The 20,980-nt window shown below is 46.0% G+C and overlaps 1 non-coding gene across 1 annotated transcript; it reads right to left on the reverse strand.

Annotated features, from left to right (window-relative positions):
- Nucleotides 1-4,368: 4,368 nt before the first annotated feature.
- On the reverse strand, nt 4,369-4,442 carry TRNAV-AAC (transfer RNA valine (anticodon AAC)). Its single transcript has one exon. It is a non-coding gene; the product is annotated as a tRNA-Val (tRNA).
- Between the last annotated feature and the right edge of the window lie 16,538 nt (nt 4,443-20,980).

Below are 20,980 nucleotides of genomic sequence, written 5' to 3' on the forward strand. Positions count from 1 at the left end.
AGACTCAAACCGCAAACCTCTATTGTGTAAGACTAAAGTGATAGCCAACTACATTATCTGGACCCAATTGTGAAGATCAATTTCATGGATTTAGATGAATTCGATACACTCACTCAAGCGATGTCAAAATTACATGGGCATCACGAGTTTCAATGTATCCCATGTGGTAGTGGCATTAAGCTCAAACAACTCTCTAGAAAGAAACATATAGCCCTAATTGACACAAGAAATGAACACGTTGATTTTCTTGGCTTAAGGTACATGCATGAGTTTCACTTAGTTTCACTAAATATATTCTAGTTCTCTAAAAATAGATATTGATTTTTCTACTCATTCTATGTAACATTTTTTGTTGTCCAAACACGGACTCAAACCGAAGACCTCTAGTGTGTAAGACTCACGTGATAACCAACTACACTATTTGGATCCAGTTGTGAAAACCAATTTCATGATTCAAATGAATTTGTTACTTTGATTAATACGATGTCACAACTACATGGCCATCATGAGTTTTGTTGAGATAGAAGCTCAACATTGGGTGCGTAAACCGGTCCGTCCACCAATGTGTAGGCTAGGTGTGTAAATTGCGTACGCAATGAGACGCCCTAGCGGTGCGTAAATCGGGAGGCCGTGGGAAAGATATTCCGCGAAGGAATATATTTTGGGAGTTAGTGTAGGGGCTCATTGAGGAGAATTGAAGTACGTGTCAGTACTTCTGTCAGTCTGTATGGACTTGTATAAAAGTGCTCTCTGAGCACATTCTATGTACAGAGTGTTATGTTCATGGAATAGAATTGTTGTCTTCTCTGTGTCATATTTCCGAATTGTGTACTCTGTGTCTTTTACGCACACGCTTCCGCACGTATTCCTTTACATGGTATTAGAGCACGAGGGTTGAGACTCCTCTGCAGCGGACAGAAAAGCAACTGATAAAGACAGAGTGAAGTTTTTTCGACTTTGGAAAAGATACGACAACAATATGGACAAAGGAATGGGAAGCTCGCTACCGACTAAGAAGCTCGACAGGAGCAACTATGCATCTTGGTCTTACAAGATGCACCAGTACCTGCTCGGTCACAGTTACTAGAGTTATGTCACTGGAGCTAATGACGGAGCACCCGAATCGACAAACAAAGATTTCACGGCCTGGGAACAGTCGGCAAGCAGAGTTTTCTACTGGTTTGCATCTTATGTGAGTGATCAACTTCTAAGCTACATTTGGGATGCGAAGATGCCAAAGGATGCTTAGGGAACTCTGAAAAAGATTTTCGCCGCGAGCACCACAGCTAGAAAGGTCCAACTCAGGCAAGAGTTGAACAATGTTCAACAACGAGATATGTCAATGGCCGACTACACCTCCAAGATCGAGGACATCTGCGACTCTCTCGCCTCTGTTGATGTAAACATAGAGGACCAAATGGTGCAGGTGTGCCTCGGAGGGTTAGCGTCGAAGTTCGGAGCTTTCCGGACTGCGGATTGTATGAGGGAGAATATGTCGTCGTATTTCGACTTACAATCGATGCTCCTAGTAGAGGAGAATCACGTGGGTGCGGCAACGAGTATGCATGCCGACATCAAGATGTTGTACACGGAGGAAGATAGGCCCCGTGGTCGTGGCAGACGAGGTGGGTCAGCGCATAATGGAGGCGGCTGACAGGAGCAAGATGGAAGGCATGGTCGTAATGCTAACAGTAGTTCTGGACCCTTCAGAAGTAGGGGGAGTCAAGGTAGTGCCGGAAACCGGCAAGGGAAACCCGCAGTGGAATGTTGGTACTGTGGCAAGAACGGCCACAGGGAGAGAGAATGTTGGAAGAAACCTGTCGATTCAGAGAAAACCGTATCTGGATCCAGACGGACCGAACAAGGAAATCGGCAGAAATCCCACTACACAGAGGGATCTAAACGAGCCGAAAATGGATCGGGCCCAGTCTTCGTAATTAACCACAAGGCCAATTTGATGGCGGTGAACACCTTGAAACCGAACGAGGTGTGGTATGTTGACTCCGGAGCGTCAAATCATATGATGAGTCATGAGGAATGGTTCTCCTACTTGGAGAAATCGGAAAAACGAGTGGTCGAAACTGGAGACGACACTCTGCATATAATCGAACATGTCAAAGAAGTTCCCCTCAGCCACGTTGAGTATAAAGGGAAAGTCATGAACGTGTTGAGAAATCGTTGTGGAATATAAATCACAATGAACAGACATTACACTAAAATACAAATTACAAAAGTATGCCAGAAAGACAAGATAAACAGATGTACACAGAGATTTACGTTGAGACCCTAAAACGGGGAAAACCACGGGAACATATTCTTCACTATACAAACAGTGGATATACAATAGCGAGAAGATGACAACACTCTGTCAAGTGCATCAGCCGCACAGGGCTCTCCGCGTCTGGTGTTACACACACAGCTATGGCGCGACTGTTCCCTCTTCTCTCTCACTCTCTCTACACACTACAACTACTATTTCTACTCTGTTCGTCACAATTTTGCACACAACATAAAGTTAGCCCTAGTTGTATATATACTTACACAACTTTCTGGCTATTTACATACGTAGCCCTCATCGGGCGCACACTTAGACTATTTACAATTATAGTCTCCCGAGTTGGCTATTTACACGATTTCAGTTTTGGCCTCGGCGGAGTCCCTCATCAACTCGGCTCCTTTCTCTCCCCGTTCGGAGAGACTTGTTTCCTAACATCATCATTATGATTACTATAATAATAATAGTCGAATTCTCAAACAGTCGACTCACTGTTTTCAACTCTTCGACTGTCAGCTTTCCGAACAGTCGGATCATCCTTGTCATCGACTGTCGGCTTTGCGATCAGTCGGTTCTTCCTCGCACTGGAGGAACACATTCCCAACAGAACGTGCTACACCTCCCGACAATAACCAAGAACCTGGTGTCGGTCGGATAGATCGTCGACCAAGGGATGCAAGTTCGATTCACACATCTTGGTTGCTACATCGAAGAGGAAGACAAGATAATCGTGCAAGAGCGCCGTAAAGGGAGGATGTTTATCCTCCTGACCAATGACGTAGGCACCGCTATGTTCGTGAAAGGTTCCGAATCGGATATCGACCTGTGGCACAAGCGGTTTAGCTTTGAGAAAAGCAGATGAAAAACATCGTTTTCAGCTTGCTTAAATTCAGTGGGCGAAAGGGCCAAGTTTGCCAAGCCTGCTAGTTGGGAAAGCATCACCGACTTCCATTCCCCAATGAGTGTAACCAGAGTCGAAATCTACTCGATGTGATCCATTCAGATGTATGAGGACCATCACAAAACGTGAGTCTCCATGGAAGCCGATATTTCGTGACTTTCATCGATGACTTCTGTCGGGACACTTGGGCGTGCTTGATCGCGAAAAAGAGCGAAGTCTTCGCGTGTTTCCTAAAGGTAAAGAGCCTTGCAGAAATGGAAATTGGACGAAAGATCAAGTGCCTAAGGTCCGATGGTGGGGAGGAGTACTTCTCCAACCAGTTCTTGAATTATCTACAGGACGAACAAATCCAGTGCTAATTCTTCTATAGATACACGCCGCAACAAAACGGCATGGCCGAGCGGAAAAATCCGACGATCAAAGAGGCGTCTAGGGCTAAGCTCGAAGAGAAGCATATGCCAAAATTTTATTGGGTTGAAGCCGTAAGGACAGCTGTTTACCTATAGAATTGGACATCTGCTAATGGAGGAGTGTCGCCATATGAATTATACTCCAAGAAGAAGCCAATCTTGGCACAATTGAGGGTTTTCAGTAGCATCACATATGTGCATGTGCCGAAGGAGAAATAGAGGAATCTAGACGCCAAAGTTGAAAAGTGTATCTTGCTTGGCTACTAGGATGAAAAGAAGGGTTATAAGTGTTATAATCCCCGAGCAAAACAAGCTCGCATAAGTCGTGATGTTGTGTTCGACGAGTCCGCGTCGTGGTACTTGCCTTCGCCTCCAACCAATAACGACAACATTCCGATCATTGACGAAGAGGTTTGCAAGCCTGAAATGACTCGGGACAAAGGAGAGATCAAAGCTCCTGAAGAGAGTCTTATCTCATTCAGGCGGAGTGGGCCGAATGAGCGACTAAATTAGCATGACCATTCAGATGTAGAGCCGGCGAGTGGTCGTGACTCGGCTGTGCATTCCCCGCGCAAGAAGCTGAAGAGACAGCTTACACCCGAAGATAAGGGAAAGAAGAAGGCAAAGCGAATCCGAGTTTCAATGTAGTCCATGTGGTAGTTGCATTTAGCTCAAACATGCCTGTAAATTGAAACAAATAGCACTCATTGACGCGAAAATGTACACGTTGATTTTCTTGGCTATATTGTATTTTTATACTTAGTCTATGTAGCATCTTTTCTTGCCCAAACCCGGACTTGAACCGAAGACCTCTAGTGTGTTAGACTAACGTGATAACCAACTACACCATTTGGACATCCTGAGAATAACTAGTTTGGATTGATGAATAAAAGACTAATCTCAATGGAAATTCCAGATGTTAATTCGAAAAGAATAAGTTAAAACATTATTGTTGTTATATCGACATGATCATGTGTTCAAACTGGAACTCAAATCAGAGACCTCTAGTGTGTGAGATGAGCGTGATGACATAACGTGTTTTTTCTTCCATTGTGTGCAGGGAAATTGGAGGTATTATTTAAACAAAACATATATTCAAAATTGGGAGTATCATACATTGAACGATAAGGAAGTAGTTGATGGAGAAACAGAAAAGAATGCTGACTTGACATATCAATGACGTGGAGATACTCTGAGTGACGTCTTAAATGTTGGGGATAATTTCGCTGTAAATGTAGAAGAAGGCAATTCAGAGGGTGCCGATTTCTATATATTGAAGTGCCGGGTTAGTAAACAATGTGCAATGTAGAATATATTAGATGCTTGGAGAAATGTTGTATCTACCGGGACATTCTACATTGAAGGTATTTTTTATGCAAGACTAGATGATTACGATTATGTGTATAGGCTATTAGAAGACAAACCAATGGCGTACATGTACTCTCATTTGGTCAAGTGCATGAATGTCCTAATGTCGCAAGACAATAGGTGCTCAGGTTTATACACAATTAGTGCTAATGTGTATGAATGTATTTACAACAGTATGCCATGGAATTTGTAGCTACAAGTAGCAATTACCAGTTTTCTTGTAAAACAAACAAAACACATGTATTGCAAATAAATAGTTTAATGGACCTGTTTGGGAGTTTTTTTTTTGATATACAATCTACTTTTTGTGCTTTTTTCCCAACAAAATCGTGTGTAATTTTTATATTCAGTCTTCTTTTTTATATACAATTTAATAATATCGTTTAGGGTTCTTCTTTCTAAAATACAGATTTACTCAAGTGAACCATGTACAAGTTAAAATAGTTTGCATAATTTTAAGAAAAAACACTAGCATGAAATTAGCAATCCTAAACATACTCTTAAAATTACACAGTAGATAAGTTGCTCAAAACAAGCAATTTAATTCTTCATTGATTAAGTGGTAGCAAAGTACATATTTTTAACATCCCATTGCCAATGTCTTGAAATCGCCTATAAACAGCTAAGCTCTTGCTGGTAAGTGGAACTTCTCTACATATATGATCAGCATACCGAGCTCGGTATGGAGTCCACAACCATGTAGCTAGTTGGCAACTCAATGTTTTCACCAAATAGTGTTCAGGCATTTCATCGGGTAGAATGAGACAGCATTTGCGAATGTTGAAGTAATGTCGGAAATGTTATGTATCCACAATCAACGTATTGTCGGCATTATAATCTGGCCAAGTGTCCCAAAAATCAGAAAGTCTTTTGAATATTGCAACATCATTCTGCTCATAATTCTCTCGTGTCCATTGACCCTTGAAATGTTGTCGCCACTTCAGGAAGAATCTTTCTACACACTTCCACACATATGTACGTGGTTTTTCGCTCCAAATAAACAAATCAAAGTATTGCACAACCCACTCAAAGAATTGATTTGCGTCCCTCCTTGGTGTCATATATCGCACACTCATCAAGACTTTATCAAGCTCCAAGATCAAGGCTCTTCTTTCGACTTCTAATGGTTTAGGTTTCCATTCCTGTAACTGACCCTCTGTTACACCAATTATTGGTAGCATATGATCAATTTCAATCAACTCAGCTTCTATCGGCACAATTGGTGTCCTTTTCCTCTTCAAACCCTTGGTCGATTGTGTTGGGCCTGGCTTCACATTCTAGTGCTCTTGTGTTGTTGACTTAGTCATTGGCTTGGTGCATGCAGATATTGATCTGGTCGATATCAACCCATTGGTATCACATATTGCATCTACCTGCAAAATTAGATCATCTATGCAACATGCTTGATCAACTTGCATGACCAGATCATTTGTGTTAGTTGCTACATCTACTTTCAAGATGTGGCCCTCTAAACACGCAGCAACATCAACAGTTTCCACACTGCCATCGGCCTTAGGAGCAATAGATTCAAACCCTTTAGACTTTGCAAGCATAGAAAACACTGTTGGCCGGTCAGAAAAGGCAAATGGGAAAGCAAGGTCGGATCGGATAAATATAGAAATAGGAATAGAATTATTAGGAGGGACAGATCCGGTAGTTGTAACCGATCCGGATCCGAACCGATTCGGTTTCGGTTAACGGTTGCCTACGGAGCACCGATTGTAATCTGGCCGGATGCCTATAAAAGGATCCGATGTTTTGTAATGAAGGGCGAAGAATTAATATAGTTTTGCTTATGCTGATTAATCTTGTCTTCGTCTGTGCTTAAGTGTAATTATCATACGCGTGTATTAACATCCTATCCCTACAACCCCTTTGGAGAAGTGTCGGATAGACACCTGTGTTGAGGCTAGTCCAGCCATACATACAACACTATTTTGGCGACCACGATTCCTGCAGAGTGCAGAGGACAACCGGGGGATGGATGTCTAGACAAAATAACGACCACATCACCGAAAGAGGGAGACGCCACGCCGAACGGCAGCGACGACGGGAAGCCCTGCAGCAAGCCGTCGACGAGATCCGGCGCGATCGGTCATTCTCAAAAACGCTTCGGCAAATCGCAGAAGACGCACTGCAGTTCCAGGTTCTACAAGCTTCCGACGAAGGCAGTAGCGTAACCAGCCTCCAAGAAGCGGAGACACTACTACAGACTCTCGCTGGCGGCGACGGGGACACAGCGGCATTTGCAACATTAGAGGCGGATTCGGATAGCGGGGAAAGCGTGGGATCCCGCTATAAAAGCAGCCACGAGAATAACCCCTTTGAGTCGGATCACTCAGCAACATCGGAGCCAGAGAAGGAAATAACTCTGGAGTTCGGTGACCGGCAATCGCCGAGGAGGGAGGAGCGGTTATCAACACCACCCGCGGAGGAACCGCAGGAGCGGAGACCAACATCGGAGGAACCAGCGCAGGAGAATCAGTGGGACGACACGATGCCGTATCCGTACCCAAAGTATCGGGATGAGCCCGACGGAGAGGCACATGTGTATGCATTCCTGCGAACATGGGAAGCCAACCACGTGTCCCAGAGACTGACGGAGGCCGAGGCCGACCGATCCAAAGTCGCCGAATTCGGCATGACATTAGAAGGACCGGCGGCCCGGTGGCACGACAAGCACTTACCAGGCAGCTTCGCCACGTTCGAGGCATTGAAAACCCAGTTTTTACGCTTGTTTCATAGACGAGTGGAACAAAGGGAATTGGTCGGACAATTCTACACCACCCGGCAGGGAGAAAATGAGACGGTCCCACAATTTATCATTCGTTTCCAGACCTTGCACAGTCAATTAGCAAGAGCACCACCCGAAGAGGAGGCCAAGGCAGTCTTTTTGGCTGCGTTAAAAGACCCACTTCGAGCGATGTGTGGAGTCATCGATTTCAGCACCAGCACAATGGACCAAGTCATTGATCGGGTCCTGGAAATGGACAACACGAGCCCCTTCTTGCCAATGGGGGCGTTACACCAGGCGCTTCCGAAGGAGGAGGACCTCCGGTTCCGACAAGCCCTACAATGCACAACATGCCTAAATTCGGGGCACTCGACCGTCGACTGCACCCTGCGTGCACAGTGCATGATATGCAATTCTCGCGCCCACACAACGAGCCAATGCGAGTATAACCTGTTAACTCGACAAGCGGCACCGGTCCGACACATAGAACCGCGCAATCGGGACCCGGAAGAGGATCGATTCCGGAGGGACGACCGCTACCGACGAGAACGCGGCGACAGATACCCCGATAGAAGACGCGACAGCTATGACCGAGAGGAGAACCGAAGGGATAGCTACCCCCGGGACCGGTACGACCGAGAGGAGAACCGAAGGGATAGCTACCCCCGGGACCGGTACGACCGAGACGAATCCCCGGAATACGAGCGACGCAGAGAAGAAAGGCGGCCAGGGAACCGGAATTTCCGACGGAACCAAAGGCGTGGATTCTTCCGCAGAGAGGAGCATCGGGAGGCAACACGGAATGACAAACCAGTAGCGGCACCGGAGAACCGAAAAACCGAGGACAACCGCTGGGGAATGCCCCTCCCCCAAACATGGGAAAAAGGAGAATCCAGCAACATGAACAGGGTGTACTGTTATTACTGCCGAAAAGAAGGGCATTACAGTAATCAATGCCCAAGCAAAACAGCCGACAAGCAGCCAGCAGTCAACATGGTGACAACCGAAGTACAGCAGGTTACCACGCGGTCGAAGGGGAAAGCCGCCGAATGGGAAGCCCAGGAAGCAATCAGAAAACAAGCGGCACAATGGATCAAAGAAGCCAACGAACAAGGTGCGGCGGAAGTAAGAAACCAAAATATGCCAAGGGAGGAAGAAATCGTACAGCCAGGAGAAAACCCGACATGGCAAGCACTACAAGATTGTCAGATCGTGCTGCCGTTGGCACGGTTACTGCAGTTGGTGCCGCGGTTCACAACAGACTTACAAGCCGCCGTGAGCAAACCGACGCCGACACCAGCACCGGCCTTTTTCTCCAACCCGGAGGAAGGCCCAGCGGTGGTTGATACCAGTAGCCCAGCAATCACGACAATCGTCAAAGGAAAGGAGATTCCAGGAACAATTATTGACGGAGGCTCCGGGGTGAACGTCATTAGTCGACAGACATGCGACGACCTAGGCATCCAGGAGTGGGAACCATGCCCCTTCTGGTTACGCATGGCGGATACAAGCTCAGTCCGACCAACTGGTCTTATCCGGGACTTGGAAGTAACAATAGGAGGCCACGTATTCCGAATATCGGCCGTGGTACTAGAGCTGAATGTACAAGGCGCATATCCCCTACTGTTAGGACGACCATGGCTGCGAACGGCGCATATCAAGCAAAACTGGCAAAAGAATATGATCACGTTCCGACGAGGGAAAACAAAGGTGCGGGTAGCCACGCAACCACGGGTGCTCACTAGCAAGGAGGCAACCCCTTTATATGCCGAAAGCATCAACATGTTGGAGGGCTTACCGGATGAGGAAGTTGATCGGTACCTCGAGGAACACCCACAGATCGTCCCACTTTTTGAGGTGGATATCACGGCAGCAGTAGAGCCGTACATCACAATGCCGGATGAGCCGGACAAAGTGGCGATCCGGGAACTACGCCAAGCACAGGAAGCCCTAGAAAGAGAAATGACGATATCCCAAAGAGTGAAAGCATCCCAGCTGGAAGAGGTGGACCTCGGCACAACAGAACAACCCCGACCGGTAAAAGTCGCGAAGGAATTGCCGAAGGAGGAAAAACAGGCAATGGTAGCACTGTTAACGGATTTCAAGGACGTGTTCGCATGGTCATACGAAGACATGCGAGGGTTGGATCCCCAACTCTACCAGCACCAAATTCATCTAAGTACTGACGCGAAACCCATCGCTCAACGTCGGTACCGGATGAATCCAAACTATGCGGCAAAGGTGAAGGAGGAAATTGACAAGCTTCTCCGGGTCGGATTTATCCGACCAGTCAAGCAGGCAACCTGGCTAAGCCCAATAGTGGTGGTCCCGAAAAAGAACGGCAAAATCCGGGTATGTGTGGACTACAGGAAACTAAATGCCGCGACAGTGACCGACGCTTTTCCACTACCATTCACGGACGGAGTGCTAGATGCGGTGGCCGGCCACGAAGTTTACAGCTTCCTGGACGGATTCAGCGGCTACAACCAAATCCGAATGAACCCGGCCGACCAAGAGAAAACAGCGTTCTTGACAGAATGGGGAGTGTTCGTCGCGGTCGTGATGATGTTCGGATTAAAGACAGCCCCTGCAACATTTCAAAGGATAATTATGGAAATCTTCGGTGATTTTATTCCCGGTTTTATGCAGGTCTTCCTAGACGATTTCGCCGTCTACAGCCGACACGGAGAGCATCTCGATCATCTACGACTATGCTTAGAAAAGTGCCGCGAGTACCGATTAAGTCTGAACCCGGCTAAGTGCGTCTTTGGAGTCGCAAGCGGCAATTTGTTAGGCCACGTGGTGAGTCGAGAAGGAATCGCGGTAGATCCGGATAAGGTAAAAGCAATTCTCGACGCACCGGCACCGAATAGCGCAAAAGCTTTAAGCCGATTCCTTGGTCAAATAAGGTGGCATAGTCGGATGATACGGCACCTTGCCGACTTTGCGACACCATTGCACGCTGCTGTACATAGAGTACCTTTCCAATGGACAGAAACGGAGGAGGCAGCCTACCAAGCGTTGAAGGTCATGCTGTCACAAGCTCCGGTGGTGCAGCCGCCGGACTGGAGTAAAAGCTTTCATGTTTTCGTCGACGCGTCGGACGTAGCAATCGACAGCGTTTTGATGCAACTCACGGAACCGAACTGGTATCGGCCGGTGTACTACGCAAGCAGGAAACTCTCGAAAGCCGAACGGAACTACTCTACAACGGAACGAGAGGCATTAGGAATGGTGTACAGTGTCACAAAGTACAGGCACTATCTGCTCGGACGAAAGTTCTCCTTCCACGTTGACCACTCGGCACTACTCTACCTGGTCTCAAAGGCAGCCCTGACAGGAAAACTCGCACGGTGGACGCTGCTATTACAGGAATTCGAATTCGACATTTTCCACCGACCCGGGGTGCAGCATGCGGTAGCAGACTACCTTAGCAGACTTGAATCCGGAGAATCAGGGGACGGCGTACAGGACGAATTTCCCGACGCCGAGCTGTTTAAGGTCACGACGGCACCGGCAACGGAGACCACAGTAGCGGACGAAGACAAATGGTTAACCGAAATGCATCAGTTCCTGAGCACCGGAGTTCCCCCGGAAAACCTTGACCGAGACGAACGGAAGAGGATGGCAGTACGGAGCAGACATTTCTGCTTGGTAGGAGACACCCTCTATCACAAGGGGGCAGATGGCGTATGGAGGCGAGCAGTGCGGAGCGATGAAAAGGATCTGATCCTGAGGGAAGCCCACTGTGGAATTGCAGGCGGGCATTATGCCGGCGAAACAACAGCCCGGAAGATATGGCAGAGCGGACTATGGTGGCCGACTACCATGAGAGATGCCGTTAAGTATAGCAGAGAATGCGACCTGTGTCAACGACTGGGCCAACCCACGGAGCAGGCCCGGATGCCACATCACCCGGTCTTGCCATTAGAACCATTCCAAAAGTGGGGCTTGGACTTTGTCGGCCCCTTTAAGCCACCGGCAATGCGGACCGGAAATCGGTATATAATAGTGGCTACCGACTACTGCACCAAATGGGTAGAAGCAAAGGCACTACGGGACAACACAGCGGCGTCCACGGTCAAATTTTTATATGAATGCATATGGTGTCGGTACGGATGCCCGATTGAGCTGATCAGTGACCAGGGAGGACATTTTCTCGGGCAGGTGGTGGAAAGTTTGACCTCATTCTATGCGGTAGTACACAAACGAAGCACTCCCTACTACCCTCAAGCCAACGGATTAGCGGAATCAACGAATAAAACGCTACAGAACATCCTTAGAAAAATCGTCAATGAGAACCGGACCGACTGGGACACGAAGTTGCAGAGCGTGCTGTGGGCGTACCGAACGGCGTACAAGACTAGCATCCGGACGACCCCGTTCCGACTGGCATTCGGCTTGGAAGCAGTCATGCCAGTAGAATTCCAAATTCCTAGTTTAAGAATACAGGTTAAGGAGCGGTTAAGCGAGAAGGAATCGGAACGAATCCGGCTGAAGAGACTGTTAGAACTGGAAGAAAATCGAATAGCCAGCCTGCTACAGCTAGAACTAGAGCAAAGGAGGAGGAAAGCATTTGTAGACCGACACCGGCGCGGTAACGAAAAGGAATTCGAGGTCGGGAAACCTGTATTACTGTTCCAGACAAGGATGGGGAGCATGCCAGGGAAATTGCGATTTCGGTGGACCGGACCATTCTGGATCACAAAGGAGTACAATGGGTCTTACCAGCTCGGGACGTTGTCAGGAGAAGTTGTGGGCAAATGGGCAAATGGGTTTCGCCTAAAACCATATAAGGGGCACATGCCAGCTAACCCCTTCAAGCAAGACCCGGAAAACCCGAATGGCGAGGAACCGACACCGACGCGTAACAACGACGAGGAACCGACAACAGTGCGCACCGACCCGAACACATCGGGGGGAACCAAACAATGATGCGGCATATGAAAAAAAAAAAAAAAAAAAAAAAAAAAAAAAAAAAAGAATGACGTGGAGCTACGGGTAGAAAAGTCAAGACAAGAAGATCAAGAAAATCATGGTAATGATGAAGGAGGTAGTTACAACCGTCACACGGGTGCACGAGCTATTTAAAGCACAGAACGTGGGGGGCCGAGGTACAGGATTTAAAACGCGCGTCAATTAAGGAGTCATAATGACAGACACGTAGGAGATTCGACACACGCGGCAAAGAAGCGCAAGCATGACACGCGGCAGCAAAGGACAGACATACTATTCATGACACAGCATGCGTAGGCGCCAAAAATAGGACATGCTATTCATGACAGAGCATGCGCAGGCGCCAAAAATAGGACATGCTATTCGAGGCAGAGGACGTGCAGACGCCGAAATTAAAAAGTGAGATGCTAATTATGGCAGAAGATACGCACGCGCGAAAAACAGGAAAAGGCGGCTCGAGGGAAACGCCACTATATAAAGGAAGAACCGGGGAAGGGTTCACTTTTTACGAATTTTCCCACAAGCAAACGCAGGCTCAAGACAGCAAGATCCGACGCGCAGAACACCTACACCCCGACCTCAGACCACAGGCAGCAGCAGACGAAGAAGAAGCGATGGCACTGTCGGACGGAGCGCGACAATGGCTGACGGAGAACGGATTAGGAGGGCTGCTGCGGGTCGCTGACGCTCCACCACACAAGGAACCAGAGCAGGCGGCAACAGCGGTGGACTTAGCAGAGGTCACTGAAGGAGCGGTACAAGCGCTCACAGGGATTTCGGAGGGAGGACTTCAGACGATAGAGCTACCCTCGAGCCAAATATTCTTCGAGTATTTCGGCGAATATTCCCTCAGCAGCAAGGCGTATCGCACACAGGGCGGAGAGAACCTGCTGTTCGGAGAGGTGGCCCGCGCCCTGATGGAGTACGGGTTCGTGAACCCTCGTCCGGCAGCCATAGCCAAATACCGAGCAGCGATCGTCATCGCGACATTCGAAGGCCTGCAGGTGGACTGGCTCCATTTCATCACCGAAGGAGTGAAAGAGGCGATCAAGCACTTAGTGGAAGGAAAGAAGCCATGGGCCGGAATATCCCAATGGTTAACAGTGTTGGTCCCACCGGTGTCCCCCATCAAGCACAAGCACAGAAGTCGGCAGGAGACTACCCCGAAGCAAACCATGAAGCGCCGACGAATCCTAGAGAAACACACTCCAGGATGGACACAGGAAGAAGAAGCGCCGCGGGAAGAAGGATCATCCCGACAGCCGCGGAAAGAAGGCTCATCTCGACAACCGCGGGAAGAAGAGTCATCCCGACAGCAAAGGGAGGAAGGCCCATCATGGCAGCCACAGAAACAGCAACAGCAACCGACAACGAAGAAGAAAAAGGCGGAAAAAGGCAAGGAGAAGCTGGCAAAGAAGACCAGCAAGAGGCAAACCGACACCGAACCAGTAACGCTCGAATCGGAACCGGTACCAGTAAAGGAACCAATAGTGGCACCGACGGAGGACGCTGAAACAGAGGAAGACTCATCCGAACCGATGTTAATACTACCACCCAGGCAAGGAAAGGAGAAACGAGCGACAAGACCGACCCCAACAGCGGACGGAACTCAGCAAAGGGCAAAAGAACCGCCTCCAGTAACCGGAACAGAAGCGACACAGGATAAAGGTCCGTCTGCACCAAAGACGGCAGTACCGGAACCGACGGCGGCGGAGTTCGAGGAACAAAGAAAGGAACAAGCGCCGGAACAAGAGAAGAGGCCGGAAAAACAGCCGGAGCTAGGCACGCCTGCTGACACCAACGAAGGCAGAACAAAGGCACAATGGCTAAGGTGGTTGTCAGGGCAGTTGTCGGGAGTAGCAGACCAGATGGAGAAAGAGGAGGAGCAAAGAGAAGAAATGACTAGGACGATGACTAAGGATATGGTCATGCTCCGGGCACAATTACATGAGCTGCAAGAAGAGCTAGCACAGGCAAAAGAAGGCAGCCGACAAGCACAAGATGGCACCGAGCCGGTCGGGACATCAGAAAAGCAAGCCGAACCAGAAACGGAGAGGGCCTTGCAAACCGGCCCTGAGACCGAGAAGTTAATAGCAACTTTGAAAGAAGAATTACAGGCTCAGGAGGCATTGAGAGATAACGAAAGAGAGCAGCGGAAGTTGGTAGAAGACGACAGACGGCGAATGGAGGAAGGCCTTCGCCGAAGCAAAACCACCAATGACCGACTACAAGAAGAAAACGGGACACTGCAAAAGGAAAAAGATAGGCTGCGCCGACGAATGGAGCAGGAAATTGAGCGGTTGCGAGAGGAACTCCGACAACAAAAGGACCGGGATGATCAGTTGCGAGCTCAGGCGAACCGACGCCTAAAACAGAAGACGGAGGAATTCGACAGACTATGTAAGGATTATAAACAGGCCATGTCGGACATCAAGAATCAGGCAGCAACGTACGACCGACAGATAGAGAAGCTGAAAGAGCAGCTCAAGGAAAACCGCTTGGAATTGTCCAAAGCAAGGGAGGAAGTATCGGCGGAGAAGACCTTGACGTCGGAACAAAGAAAGGAGATGGAAGTACTTCGGCAGAAAGTAGGGGAGCTGACAAAGAGCAGGAATGAGGAGAAAGTGAAGTTGACTTTCGAAATCAACAAATGGCGGAGTACCTGTGACAAGCAAAAAGTCGACTCTGAAGCTCAAGCTCAGTTAATGGCCGACATCATCAAACGGATAAGGAAGGAAAAACAAGCAGCTTCGGAACAGGCTAAAGCAGGGGTTGGCCGAATTAAGTTCATCATGTCAAGTTGGAGTACCCGAGCTCAGGCCAGCATAAATGAAAGCACGGAGAAGCTCTGGAGGGAATGGGCACAACAGGCAGCTGAACTACAGATACTCCGAGCTGATGCAGAAAATCGGAAGAAAAACGGAGATGGGTTCTATAAAATGGACGAAGAAAGTATCGTCAACATCCGGGAAGAACTGTCGGAGGATTTCTATGCTCTAGCAGAAGAGCATCTCAAGGAAATCCGAGGGTTAGTAGAGAGGTTGGATGACGGATAGCTCGAAACCCAACTAGAATTGGAAGGGTACGAGAAGGACCGACTGCGACAGGAAGCCGAGGGACACACAACGCCGATCTCCATTAGTGAGGGCGAGCGACCGGCTGAAGAGGATCCAACCAACAATGCACCCCGACAAGAATTACCCGAGGAAGAACTTCCGGAGCAAGAGCAGGTTGATGCCGGGGATGATGCAGAGTGGAGACAGAGAAGTACCGAATCCGGGGAGGAAAGGACACAACCAGTGGAAACCGGAGAGAGCGATACCGGGAACGGAACGGAGGTGGACCAGGACAGACCCGGACAGGATACAGAAGAAACACCGGTACCACCGGTACAAGCAGAGTCGGAGCAGCAAGAGGCGAAAAGGCAGCCAATCCAATCGGACGTCGGGGACGGCACAGGCGAAACAACACTTGAAACCTCGGAGCGGAGTTTGCCTGATAATTTGGAGGAAGACTGAAGCCGGCTGTGGGTTCGAAGTGCAATGCACTTTCCCACGGGCGTGCCATGTGTTGGCCGGTCAGAAAAGGCAAATGGGAAAGCAAGGTCGGATCGGATAAATATAGAAATAGGAATAGAATTATTAGGAGGGACGGATCCGGTAGTTGTAACCGATCCGGATCCGAACCGATTCGGTTTCGGTTAACGGTTGCCTACCGAGCACCGATTGTAATCTGGCCGGATGCCTATAAAAGGATCCGATGTTTTGTAATGAAGGGCGAAGAATTAATATAGTTTTGCTTATGCTGATTAATCTTGTCTTCGTCTGTGCTTAAGTGTAATTATCATACGCGTGTATTAACATCCTATCCCTACCACCCCTTTGGAGAAGTGTCGGATAGACACCTGTGTTGAGGCTAGTCCAGCCATACATACAACAAACACCAACATATTCACACTCACAAAGTAACTAACAGTCTCACAAAACAACATAATGAACATGAAATATTTTCCATCATAAAAACATGAACATAATTATCTTGTCGAAACATCATAGAGTTCCATTACATAATGTGGATCAAGCAACAACCAATCTGAGGTTTTACTTGTCCAAATAGATCATAGTAAAACTTCATAAAACCCTAGGAAAATCGCTAACAATCATATCCCACTAATAAGTATTTCGCTCCAATTCAAGAGCACCTTGACCGAGTAGCTGGTCTTTTCCCCGATCATGGCTCCTTCTTCAGCCTTTTTCTAGCCGGTTGCCCATTTAGCCTTGCTTCTTTGACCCATTGCACAAGTGTGTCCTCCTCCACAACCTTTCCATCATCTCAGCAGCGGCTTGCAGGTCAGCCGCGTCTTGCACTAGCATTTCCAGTACAGTGGGATATGTTTGGACATTATCAGTAGTTGGGCTCAGTGGGGTGGAATCAAGGTTTTGGGATTCGAAGAAATGTTGCATCAAGTGTTCAAAAACACTATTGTTGTGAACCTCAGATTTACATGCTTTTTCCAATATTTCATGGCTTTTCACAGCGTTGCCTAATTCATTACCATCTTCCAAAAGAATAGGGTGGAGCTTATCTAAAGGAGATGTGATAGCAGGACTCTTACTTTCAGCCATGTTGGCAACTATCTCCTTATCGGTTGCAGCGTCATCAACACCAGACAGCTCATGCGCCCTCCTGAATCCACAAGATTCTACAACAACATGGTCACTAATTAGCTACATCTGAGCTAACTAGCTATTCTTCTAGACTACGACAATAGCTAATTAGCTACTTCGTTTAGGTATGGTACTAGCTAATTAGCTACTCAACTAAAGTATGGTACTAGCTAATTATCCACTATAACTAAAGTATGGTACTAGCTAATTAGCTACTACTTAGCTAATTAGTTATTGTACTAATTTATGGTAGTAGCTAATTAGCTACCACTTAGCTAATTAGCTATTGTACTAAACTATGATAGTAGCTAATTAGCTACTCAGCTAAAGTATGGTGGTCGCTAACTAGCTACCATTTAGCTAATTAGCTATTGTACTAAAGTATGGTACTAGCTAATTAGCTCCCACTTATCTAATTAGCTATTGTACTAAACTATGGTAGTACCTAATTAGCTAACCGGGAGCTAATTAGCTACTCAACTAACGTATGGTAGTAGCTAATTCGCTACCACTTAGCTAATTAGTTGTTGTACTAAACTATCGTTGTAGCGAATTCGCTACCACTTACATAATTAACTACTCTGCTAAAGTATGGTAGTAGCTAATTAGCTAAGTGGTAGCTAAATAGCTATTGTACTAAACTATGTTAGTAGCTAATTATCTACGACTTAGCTAATTAGCTACTGTACTAAACTATGGTAGTACCTAATTAGCTACCATTTAGCTAATTAGCTATTGTATTAAACTATGGTAGTTGTTAGTTAGCTAAGTGGTAGCTAATTAGCTACTTAGCTAATGTATGCTTAGATAATTAGCTACTGTACTAAACTATAGTAGTAGCTTATTAGCTACCACTTAGCTAATTAGCTACTGTACTAAACTATGGTAGTAGCTAATTAGCTACCACTTAGTTAATTAGCTACTGTACTAAACTATAGTAGTAGCTAATTAGCTATTGTATTAAAACTATGGTAATAACTTATTAGCTACCACTTAGCTAATTAGCTACTCAACTAACGTATGGTAGTAGCTAATTAGATAATGTACTAAACTATGGTAGTAGCTAATTAGCTTCCACTTAGCTAATTAGCTACTCAACTAAAGTATGGTAGTAGCTAATTAGCTACTGTACTAAACTATGATAGTAGCTAATTAGCTAATGTACTAAACTATGGTAGTAGCTAATTAGCTACTGTACTAAACTATGATAGTAGCTAATTAGCTAATGTACTAAACTATGGTAGTAGCTAATTAGCTACTGTACTAAACTATGGTAGTAGCTAATTAGCTAATGTACTAAACTATGGTAGTAGCTAATTAGCTACTAAGCTAAAGTATTGTAGTAGCTAATTAGCTAACTGGTAGCTCCACTTAGCTAATTAGTTGATCAACTAAACTGTGGTAGTAGATAATTAGCTACTATATTCAACTACGGTAGTAGCTAATTAGCTACTTAGTTACTCCACTAAACTATGGTAGTAGTTAATTAGCTACCACTTAGCTAATTAGCTACTGTACTAAACTATGGTAGTGGCTAATTGGCTACCACTTAGCGAATTAGCTACTCAACTAAAGTATGGTAGTAGCTAATTAGCTACCACTTAACTAATTAACTACATGTTAGGTAATTAGATACTACACTACAACCATAACAGCTAAATAGTTTCCACACTTTATACAGCTTACCTAATTAGCAAAGATGGAACAAACTAGCTACACTATGGTCACAAGCAACAACTTTACTTGTGTGTTTTCTCCACTCATCTAGGAGAGTTGAATTACAATCCCCCAAACAGAATGCAACAATGCGACATGCATATTGAAAACAAACGATATGGTATGTGTGCTAGCATGGTTGTAGGTGAACCAACAGAGTAGCAGATTTGTCCTCTACACGTAACCCACAAGCAATGCAATGTGTTTGAACAGTCAATATATTGTTTCCTGGTTCTCCTTCATTTGGTAAGGGAGCAAGAATGTTCAGGTTCAATTCTTGTCTGCTCCTTACCATCCCCTCCACAAAATGTAGCTACTTCTTAAGGCAACTAACTACCTGTTGTTGATGGGAGTATTGTTCCTTTAATGAAGTTGAGAAATTTACCGATTAATTATTTCTTAATGAGGAAGATACAAGAACAAGAAACAAGAATCATTAACTTACTTGTAGCTTTTCCAAATTGTAATCAGTGACGGTATTTACATCTAGAAGGTCCAGGTTCTTGGAAAGAACCTGGATCTCTGTCTGCAGTTGAATTTTCCGTTGGGGATCCAGCGACCCCTCAATTTCAAGTTCATGTTGAGCAACCTATTCCAGATAATGCCTCAGTAGCACATTTTCATGTACAAGTTATTTATAACATATTACATACTAGAAAAACAATAGGGACCTGAATCTTATTTCTTATTGTTGTAACTACCAAAGTGACTTTGCTCTCCATCACAACAGCCAATGTTGCTTTCTCTAAATCAGTCTTAAAAAACTCCAATGTCTCACCTTTATCATCGACATTGGCTTTCATTGTGTGTCGGTATGGCGTATACTTGCGGGTTTGTTGGGAGTCGGCAGTTGCATCATCAACTGCCATGCTCCAAAATTTTGCCATTTTTTGTTGCAAGCTCCCCATCTTCCAACATCTTTCTACCGATGCCTCACCATAAATTGCCCAAGCTACCCTGTACATTTCAGGGTCACGAGATTCCTTCGCTGTTTTGCAATACTCGTATGCAAAAGCTCTGGCAAATGGAATGGACAACTCGTTGTTGACCGGGATGTCTTGATGTACTTTCTGGTGCAATCTCATGTAGTCATCGTACATGTCTGGTCGTACATGCTTGAGCTTGACCTTGCCTTTCACTCTAGGCACTTTATATATTGACATCCACTCTATATCACTAATCAATCTATCTGTTAGAACAATAGGGTCAATACCCTTGAGCGACAAACCATATATGTTGTGAAAGTCCTCCTTTGTCTTGCAAAATTTTGCAAAGTTCAGCAAAATTACAACACTTTGAGACAGTAATCAGTTCTTTTCAACATGTATTAGAAATCAACCACTTAAAAAATCAGAAACCCTAATCAAAATTTGTCTTCAAAATTGGTGCAAAATTACAACACATTGTGACAGTAATCAGAAATTTGTAATTAGAAATTTGTAACCAGAAACTTGTAATCTGAAATTTGTCATCAGAAACCCTAAACCACTGAAGGGAAACACAAACCATAATCATCACTAAAGGCAGAAATCAACAGTACTACGAAATTTTGTCAATCAGAAACACACATGTTGCTACACCCCGATCTTCAAGACATCCTTGTTTGGGATTCCAACAACTTCGCCCTATTCAATTTTTGGGAAAGATGAATAGGCACCAAAGTTACAAACAGTTATCAGAAAGGAAAAAAAATGTTTTTTTAATATGTAACTGATACATACCTGCATGAGGATCGACTTGCTCGTGTGTTGTAGCTCTGAAGGTGCAATGTCGATCTCAGATTTTTTGTGCTGCTGAGGGGGCTTCGTTTGTGTTCATGCTCAGAGTACTCCATCTGTTTGGAGTTTGAACTCGAACTCAGGATTATCAAGATTTTGATGACATTCAAGTCGACCTTAGATGATGGCACTATTCCCCATGTTCCACTACGTTAGAAACCAAAGTTCAAATATT

The sequence above is a fragment of the Azolla caroliniana genome, unplaced genomic scaffold, assembly GCF_043228905.1.
Source record: "Azolla caroliniana isolate FFs.n. ecotype wild unplaced genomic scaffold, voAzoCaro1.0.p SCAF_16, whole genome shotgun sequence".
Classification (NCBI taxonomy): domain Eukaryota; kingdom Viridiplantae; phylum Streptophyta; class Polypodiopsida; order Salviniales; family Salviniaceae; genus Azolla; species Azolla caroliniana.